Source organism: Eptatretus burgeri, chromosome 3, assembly GCF_056783735.1.
Source record: "Eptatretus burgeri isolate ZD-2024b chromosome 3, Ebu_testis_v1, whole genome shotgun sequence".
Taxonomy (NCBI): Eukaryota; Metazoa; Chordata; class Myxini; order Myxiniformes; family Myxinidae; genus Eptatretus; species Eptatretus burgeri.
Genome location: NC_140963.1, coordinates 97,412,773 through 97,422,761, shown reverse-complemented (window position 1 = coordinate 97,422,761; position 9,989 = coordinate 97,412,773).

Here is a 9,989-nt window from a genome sequence, read left to right as displayed (position 1 = left end):
CATCCTAGTCCTGATTCTTTCTTTACCCTCAACCTCTACATTTTCTACCCCCTACCCCAACTCTGTGCCTTTCTTTGGGTGTATTGGATCCAGCAGCATATGTTGTGTCACGTGATTGTTGTTAGTGTTTCGGGGTCGGTATGTTCGCTTAGTGGTGAAGGAAAATGTATGTGTTTTTATATGTGCTTAAATTGCTTGTGATGCTGTATCTAATTTTCCCTGCCATTTTCTCTCTCTTCTGAATTTTCCTCCCATTTATTGCATTGTGATTTATTCCTGATATTTTCTCTCCCTTGTTTATCCTCATCATTCCTCCAGTTATTTCTCGCTCTTTCGCTTCTGCAATAAAGCCATGCAATTGTTGAATGTGTTTTTTATTCATCCTGCTTGTAGTTGATCTGAAATAGTGTTCTCAGGGTGATTGGACCGAGGTTGTAATTATAATGGAAGCTCACATAATGTGGCATGTGGTGTTGGTTCGCTCGGCTAATTAATTAACTTCCGTGTTGTCGCAGTAATGGTTCCCTATCTGCCTCGGTCATCTTACCGGCAGGGTAACCTGACTTTGGGCGCAAAGATCCGGCCAGAATTGAGTGTTGCAGATGGTGTTGTGGTCTTTTGAAGACATGCCATCCTCTTGGAGCTATCCAGATGTAACGTCCATAACAATATATTGGTTGGTGATGCACCCCTAACTGTGATTGGTGGTGTCCTCACCAGTAAAATCTGGTATCTTCACCAATCACAGTTACCGTAGGGGTGTATCATTAACCAGCATAAAGTCATAAGGCTTCAAAGTCACTATAGTGGGGCAGCTTAGCTCCAAAAAACAGGTCGATTGTGCACTTTCCCTTAAAAGCATGAAACTTGGCACATGGTTAGAGTAACACCATACAATGATTTTTAGTCCAGGGGCCACGGGAAATTGCACCCCGTATGGCGGCCATCTTGGATTTCAAAATGGCCACCACTGTGGACCTGTTTTGTTAAATATCTCCTAAACTCGTACTGATATTGAGAGTAGTTGAAACGCCTATAACTACATTTTAGGGCTCTAGTAATGCAACGGTGACATTAAATGTATGAAAATTGTGGCTGCCATTTTGAAATCCCACCATCCACAGCTATTTTGCTCTAAAGGTCTATGCTCACATTTCAGAGACAAATACATTTTTGATGCTTTAAAATGTTGATCAAACGATGAAACTGGTAGTAGTTATGCATCTACTCATTTCAGGTACATCATCCATTGTTATGGTGACTGCACAAGTGATCAACCCTACATAGGCCCGTTCATCTGCAACTGGAGATGGCAAAGCGAATCAAACTTGTGGATCCATCGAAGCCAGATGCTGAAATGGGTCGAGTGACTCAGTGGGAACTCTGCATTCTTTGTCAACAGAACACCACTGAAAAGGTTCAGTTTCCCAGTCAACGAAAAGGTGAACAAGGTGAAGCAACACTCGCAGGGTAAAAAACATTGGCTGATAATCTCCTCGAGTTTAATAACCTCGGTCCGCTGCCTAGAACGATAAACATTGACACATTGGACGAAGGTCATGGTGTTGAGGCAGCTTTCGTTTCTCATAATGCACGTAGGCATAGGTCGTGCAGGCTTACGTACAACAATACAAAACTGGAACGTGCAAGGAAGCGTTCTGAAGATATACCGGCTGATGATGCAGGTGAAGGTATGTACATCTGGTGTTTCTAGGCGCACTCGGTCAAGTTCTGCATCATAAATTTCTCAAGATCTCTGCTTTTTCTGTGGGTGGTCATTTGGAAAAGAGAAACTTCATGAGGTTTCCACTTTCAAAACAGACAAACGTGTTCGAGAGTGTGCTGGTAATCCATTTCTTGAAGAAACCACTGACATTGTGGTCCTCGACACAAAAGACATCGCAAGCTCATCAGTTATTCACAGTGTGCAAAATGTGCAGAAGGTGGGGAAGGAGGCTTTGGAATCATTTGTGCAAGAAAGGCTCATTGAGCATAAAAAGCCTCTCAATGATGTCCTCTCCTACAACAAGTTGCCATTATTTGGCAGCTCATCAGGAAAAGCCCAGCCTAAAGACAAACAGAAGGTAGCCTCATTAAAGAGCGATGTGCAATTGTTTTCCTGCTTTACATTGCTTGTCAGACATGTGAGGGAAACCTTGATGATTTTTCCGTCATGAAAATCAGCCTTTCTCTCCATCCCTGTCCCAGGCAGGGAAGCTTCGAACTGGAAAAAAGTGATCTTTTGCAATGCTTTGAGGAAATTGCACCGGCAAGTACACAGGCTCCAGAGGTTACATGCGTAATACTTGATGGGCAGTGATTGTTCAAATGCTAAAGCCTGGAACAGCGAAGACCTTTGGGGAATAGGCCAAAGAGGTATTCATCCCATTTGTTCTCTCCCAGTACAAATCTGCAACCCGACTTGACCTGGTGTGGGACCATTACCTGCCTGAAATTCTGAAGAGCATGACCCGAGAAAAGCGTGGCAGGGGAGTTCGTTGACGTGTGGGTACCTCAGTTGCAGTTCCTGGACAATGGCAGAATTTTCTTTGTGTCGACCAAAACAAGACAGAACTTTTTAGTTTCCTGTCCAATGAAATTATCAAGTCAGTTGAAGACCAGAGCAAAGAGTTTGTAGTCATACTGGAAACAGAGGTTCTTACTGCTCCACCACGCATGAATCTAGAATCACTTGCTCCATGCAGCCAAGAAGAGGCAGATGGCCGCATGTTCCTCCATGCAGCTAATGCGGCACAGAGAGGGAATGACAGGATCCTAATCCGAACCGTTGATACAGATGTTGTCGTACTTGCAGTTATGGCAACTCAAGAGACTTTCTGTGAAGATATGGTTAGCCTTTGGAACAGGGAAGAGCTTGCGATTCCTCCCTGCACATGACATAGCCACAGCTCTCGGCCCTGAGAAGTCTAAGGCCCTCCCCATGTTTCATGCACTGACAGGATGTGACACTGTGTCAGCGTTTGCTGGGCGTGGTAAGCAAACTGCATGGGCTGTATGGGAGTCGTTCCCAGAGCTCACAGATGCACTATGTGAAGTCAACCATGAGCAAACGGATATAACTGAGTTCTGTATGAGCATTATTGCAAGATTCGTCATTTTGATGTACGATTGCACAAGTACCTGTAGTGACATTACTAAAGCACAAAAGAAACTGTTTGCAAAGAAAGGCAGACCTCTGGAATCAATTCCGCCTACACACCATGCTCTGGTGCAGCATGTTAGGCGTGCAGTGTACCAAGGAGCATTATGCTGGGGCCAGGCATTACATGCACAGCCTGAGCTCCCATGTCCAAGTGAGTGGGGTTGGGAAAAAATATCTAACGGTCAGTTTAAACCGATTTGGACAATACTACCGGAAGCCACAAAGATCTGCAATGAACTTATCCGGTGTGGATGCACAAAAGGATGCACTAATTACTGCAGGTGTAAGAAGTCTGCACTTCCATGCACGTCACTTTGTTCTTGTGATGGGTTATGCAACAGAGACTAGAAAAGTCAAGTGACAGTAACTGTGGTTTTTTGCCAACTGCTCGTGATGTTTTCTTGATGGTTCATTCCTTCACATATTGTGCTAACTGATGATAGTTTATGTTAGCCTTTGGATGGTGGCTATCTTGGATTATAAGATAGCTGCCACATATTCAATCTCACCATTAGATTCCTAGATCCATAAAATGTGGTATAGGCGTTAAAACTGTATTGATATCTTTAGTACTTAATGAGATATTGAGCAAAATAGCCTGTCAATGGTGGCCATCTTGGATTTCAAGATGGCAGCCACAATTTTCAAACATTTTATGTCACCATTGGCTTCCTCGAGCCGTAAAATGTAGGTATAGGTGGTTCAACTGTCTCAATATCTGTCCTAGTTAAGGAGATATTTAACAAAACAGGTCCACACTGGCGGCCATTTTGAAATCCAAGATGGCCACCATACGGGGTACAATTTCTGGTGGCCCCTGGACTAAAAATCTTTGTATTGTATTACTCGAACCATGTGCCAAGTTTCATGCTTTTAAAGGAAAGTGCACAATTGATCAGCTAAGCCGCCCCACTACTAGGTATATAGAACAGTGATCTGTTGCCCTGACGAGCCCCCAAAAAGGGACAAAACAGGTTGGTAGCTTTGTTTTTTTATCTGCTTGGTGATAGCATTTGATCTTGGCATTTTTGCACTGTAAGATATCTTTTGATGTTGTTCCATCGCGATCCTTCAATAAAAAATAAAATGTCAAAATATATTGTGATGCTAAACCATAAGAGGATTGTGGTGTTGCATTGTAATGTGGTGTCATTCCCACCTTGTTTGGTTATTTTTTGAGATTTCATGACTTTGTTTATACTCTTTTTTAATGCTATTTTTTTCTTCTTTCTGCAAATTTTTTAAGTTACAAAATGCTTAATGTTTTATGTATTTTATTATGGATAATATGGAGTATGGTAATACTCCATGATGCTCCCTGATACTCCTAATAGTACTCCCTGATGCTACAGTATTCTATGATACTACAATTCAGATCAACATATGTGTCTTGTACATGGGATATAAAGTCCACTAAACACACTACGTTTGCTGCTTTATCACCACTCTAAGTGCATACCTACCTTGGCTTCTTATGCAATCCGTGTGGCATTGTGAACCACAGCAAATGATAAACTTAAAACAACTAAATAACGTGAGGAAGGGTGGGGGGAGGTAGGGGGAGGTAGGGCGAGGATTTGTACATTCGATTTGTTTTCATAAAATGCTTAAACTATATATTTAAAAGTCGCTCCAGCTCAGTGTCAGCATGCGTGCCTGCACCAGTCCAAAAAACCCTCCAGAATAATTAAACTGAATATTAAAGGGTATCCATTTTGGTGGCGGACAGACTTTGCATTTTGCATTTCTATTTTGATCTTCCTCTTAGTGTGTTGTAGACTTTTCATTATTCAGCATCTAAAATGGCTATGATGAATACCAGATGAACAATCCCCCCCCCCTGTTCGCTCCTCACACCGCTAAATTATACATATCCCGACAGCGGATGCTTGTCAGGTCAGGTCAGATTAGATCTGTGACTTGCTTCAGGTATCATGTAAACCTGTACTAACCTGTTCCATGGTCGGATGGTCGGTGACTAAACCATCTGCCCCACCAGGTTTCCTGTGGAGGAGAGTGAATTATATGGACACCCAGCAGGATTAAAAAGAAAACCTGTCAAAGGGCGGAGGAAATCCTTGTGAGCCAACGGTCAACCATATCTAGTGCCCAACTCTGTCTGCGGACGTCCTCCTGCAGTTGGGTGACTTATTTTTAGGAGGTTGGTGGCAGGATTTGCACTCCGGCCACTGTTAAACCCTTCATTCCACAAAACGTACTAAAAGCACAAATAAATCTGAAAACCCACTCCTTGGGAGTACCTCCTGTCCAGCTGTTTTCCGCAGGGCAACTCACTGGATGACGGGATTGGGGCAAAGCCTTCGGGATCTCCACTCATCGATGATAGGAGGGAAACCACGGGGTAACATTCCCGGGTCAGATTGCGGTAGTGTATGTCGGGGTGGTGTTGAGGTGAGGTGTCGTCCACAGGAAGGTGGTCTCCTTGGGTTAATCTGAGGTGGTCCCTTGAGGTGGGTGCTTGGAATGTCCTATCCCTAAGAGAGGATGATCACCTGTCTCTGTTATCATCTGAGTTCAAGTGTTTGGACATCGGTATTGCAGCAGGAGAAGAAGTACAAATTGGCCTTTTCGCGATCTCTCATTGTGGTACTTTAGCGATGTATTCTGGTATCGTTTTAAGTCTTGGTAGTTCAGAAAACACTCGGGAATAAAAGGTATGGCTTTTGAATGCTTACGACATCAATCTATAGCAGTCTATGAGCATATCATTTTGCACACATTTGAATGGGCAGCCATGTTTTTCCCATATCATCCCTCCACATGGAGTACTACAGCACTCCATCATGCTAGTGGGGTATGCTTACACATTTTTAGCAATCACAAACTGTGCATCTTTTGTAGGTACATGATAAACAGTATTAGTTGCAGCAGGACCTCCCATTGTCCCCATTATCTTGGGTCGCTCACCTATAGTGGGCACAAGAAGGTTGCACTTATTTTCGGATAGTTTCATTTACAGATGATTTCCGATGGTTCTGTGATATTTCCCGGTGTATCGGCTATGATGTCTTTCGGTACACACACTTTCAGCTTTCTATATCACCCGAAAGGTACCAAACATTGATGTTAGTCAGTGCATATATATATATATATATATATATATATATATATATATATATATATATATATATATATATATATATATATATACACGTGTATGTATACGAGGGGCAGTCAATAAGTAACCTTAAAATGGCGAAATAAATTTGAGAATGTAATGTGTGTAGCTGTAGATGACAAATGTTATATGTATGGGAAAGAGTCATGTTTTGCCTGTTTTTAATCTGGCAATATTGAGCAAATGACGTCAGTAGAACAGGTCCAAGATGGCGGCTCCCTAAGAAGCATGCACCACGGAGGAGCAATGTTCTGTCCTCCCTTTCTTGGGAAGTGAGGGTGTGAATCCCAGTGAAATCCATCCCAGAATGAAGATGCAATTTCATGACGCATGTTTATCACTGCAGCAGGTGTACAACTGGGACAGGAAGTTTAAAATTGGAGTGTCCAGTGCGGCAGATGCTGCTTGCTCTGGCCGGTCTCACACAGCCAACACACCAGAAATGGTTGCAGGAGTTGAGTGTGTGCCAAGGGGAAACCATTGCATCACGTTGGATGAAGTGGTGTCCGAAATGAGCATTAGCCATCGTTCAGCACACCATATCATTCACAACGTGCTGGGGTTCCACAAAGTGTCTGCAAGGTGGGTGCCCAGACAACTCACACCCAAAATGAAAGAACTTCATATATATATATATATATATATATATATATATATATATATATATATATATATATATATATATATATATATATGTACGAGGTCCGTCTAAAAAGTAACAGAACTGACTTCTCGGAAATTTTATTCCAAAAAATATATTGAAATCACAGCTTGTCCCCTTAAAAATAGTTTCCCTCCAGTCTCACACACTTGTCCATCCTCTTCTTCAATGCTTCAATGCACCCCTGGAAGGCTTCTTCTGGAATCCTCCAGAGCTCCGTCATCACGGCCCTTTTGATGGCCTCCATGTCAGGAAATCAGGTCCACTTGAGCTTGGGGAATAGGAAAAAATTCACAAGGGGGAAAAGTCTGGCAAATACGGGGGTTGCTCCAGAGTTGGCACGTTCCTCTCCGCCAGAAACTGTCGGATGCTCAGGGCACTGTGAGCAGGGGCGTTGTCATGGTGGAGCACCCAGGCGTTATTCTACCACAGATCCCTCTTGTCCCGGACTGAACTCATGAGGTGCTAGAGGTCTCCTTGTACACGTATTGATTCACTGTTTGACTCTCTGGTGGAAACTCGAAGTGGACGATGCCCTTGATGTCGAAAAACGCGATGAGCATCACCTTGACCTTCCACTTCAACATCCTTGCTTTCTTTGGTCTTGGTGATGCCGGACATGTCCACTGATGACTCTGCCGTTTGGTCACAGGATCGTATTTGAATATCCACGATTCATCGCCAGTAATGACTCCCTGGGCAGGTCTGGATCGTCCTCGAGGCGCTCGATAATGTCTTGACAGACAGTGACTCTTTGCTGTTTCTGGTCCTCGTACAACAGCTTGGGGACCATCTTTGCGCACACCCTGTGCATTTTGAGATTTTCCGTGATGATGCTCCAGACAGTGTCCTTGTTGATGGAAAGTTCCTCAGCAATCATCCGCACCGTGAGTCGACGATCTGCGCGCACCATCTGCTTCACACGCTCGATGTTTTCTGTCGTTCTGCTCGTTGAAGGTCTTCCAGACTGCGGATCGTCTTCAACCTCCTCCCGTCCCTCTTTGAACCTCTTGTGCCATTCAAATGCATGTGCACATGACAACGTTTATTCCCCATCGACTTGCTGCAGCATTGCGAAGGATTCGGAGAGTGATTTGCCAATCTTAGCAAGAAACTTCAGATTGGCTCTCTGCCCATGACTCATCTGCTCAAGACTCATAGCGCGACGACTCAGACGAGACAACGTGTAAAGCACAACCTGTAAAAAAGATCACACAATGAGCGCAGTCAACCATCACCAATAATATCCATCCATCCATTAGGACCATACTCTGTGCAGAGCGTTGGTGCCGCCGAAGCAGTCTCCTTGGCTATTGGGAACAATCCTGGACGGGTCGCCACTCCGACACAGTATACCAGCATGCTGGCACTCATTTTGCCGACCTCAGAAGGATGACTGGCAGAGTCAACCCCACCTGGTGTTAATTCAACAGCTGAGCGGGATTTGAACTCAGGACCCAAGGATCCCAAGCCCACTACCTTAACCATTAAGCCAACACCAGGCACCAATAATATGTATTGCTGGAATGTTGCGAAAGACTGTGACGCAACCAGTTCATTCAAGTTGTGTAAGTGGAGCACACAGCAGGCTCAGTCCTGTAACTTTTTAGATGGACCTCGTATATACTCCTCGTCCACAAATATATATATATATATATATATATATATATATATATATATATATATATATATATATATATATATATATATATATATATATATATATATACATACATACTCAAATATCGAATGGAACTCTATTCTTATAAGACAGAGTAATATTTGTGGATGAATATTTTTTGAATAAATTCGTCTTGATTGTGTTGGAAAACAATACCCATAATGCTGGGTTTCCCACCTTATTGCATTTGGTGAAAATAAAGATTAAGGAAAAAGACATAATGAAGAGATTCATGGAACTGTGAATACTGTGATTATAAAATCTTTGCTGAACAAAAACATCAAACCAGGTGAAATTTGTTGCAGTGTGGCGATGATTTGCTTTCAAGGTTATATTGGACCAGCATTCAATTCGAAAATTTGTCCGCTGTTACATCATTAGTGAGCACTGACCCTGAACATCATTCCAGGATTTTGGAATGTGGCCAGGATGCTGTCACACAATGGCCCATTCTTTCCAGAAGCCATTGTGGGATATTTGCCGACAACCAACGTATACTATGAGATAAGATACCAGGCTTAACTACTCCGGTCAAGATTATATACAATTTCAGTCTTAAAATAAAGGTCCTGGTCAAATTTGAACAACCACCAAGCTGATTGGATAGTACATCTGAGCAGTCGTTCATGTCGCAATGAATCAAAAGACGGATTCATTGTTGAAAAAGGATATCCAGAGATGGGCCACTCTGCTTGCAGACAACAGTCTCATTAATGACCCTGTGGCACAAAGTGCACATTCGAGAGATTCCGTGGGCAAGGAGAGATCGCCCTGGCAGAATTCATCCTCACTTCTGATGCAGCGACCTTCAAATATATAGATGCTAAAGCGGTGTCTGTCCTGCTTGGAATGTGAACTATTCCACACAAATACAGAGATGTCTAAGAGGCTCAAAAACGATGTACAGTACAATGAGGTTAAAATTCATGATGTGCTGTTTAAAATGTTTTACACATGAAACGTGCAGTGTACTGATCTTTTACAATGCAATGACCTCCAATACAGAGTTCTGAACAGTGCGAATAACAAAATATGTCTTTCTTTTAATATGAAGGTGCTCCCTTTTAAGGTATCTTAAAATGGAGGTACCAACAACAAAAAAATCACTGCCCCACAGGCAAGGCTCAAATCCAACGTTTCGACCACTGAGTCATCTTCATCCGGTATTGTGAAGACATTGTGTTCCAGGTGACAAGTCCCCACCAAAGAGGAAGGGGCCATCATGTTACGGCAATACAATGAGCGGCAAGACCTGTCCATAATGACTCACTGGTCGAAAGTTGGACCTGAGCATTGTCTGCTGGGCATCCAGCTGCTCGCACCGGGTCCCTAAACCGGCACAGGC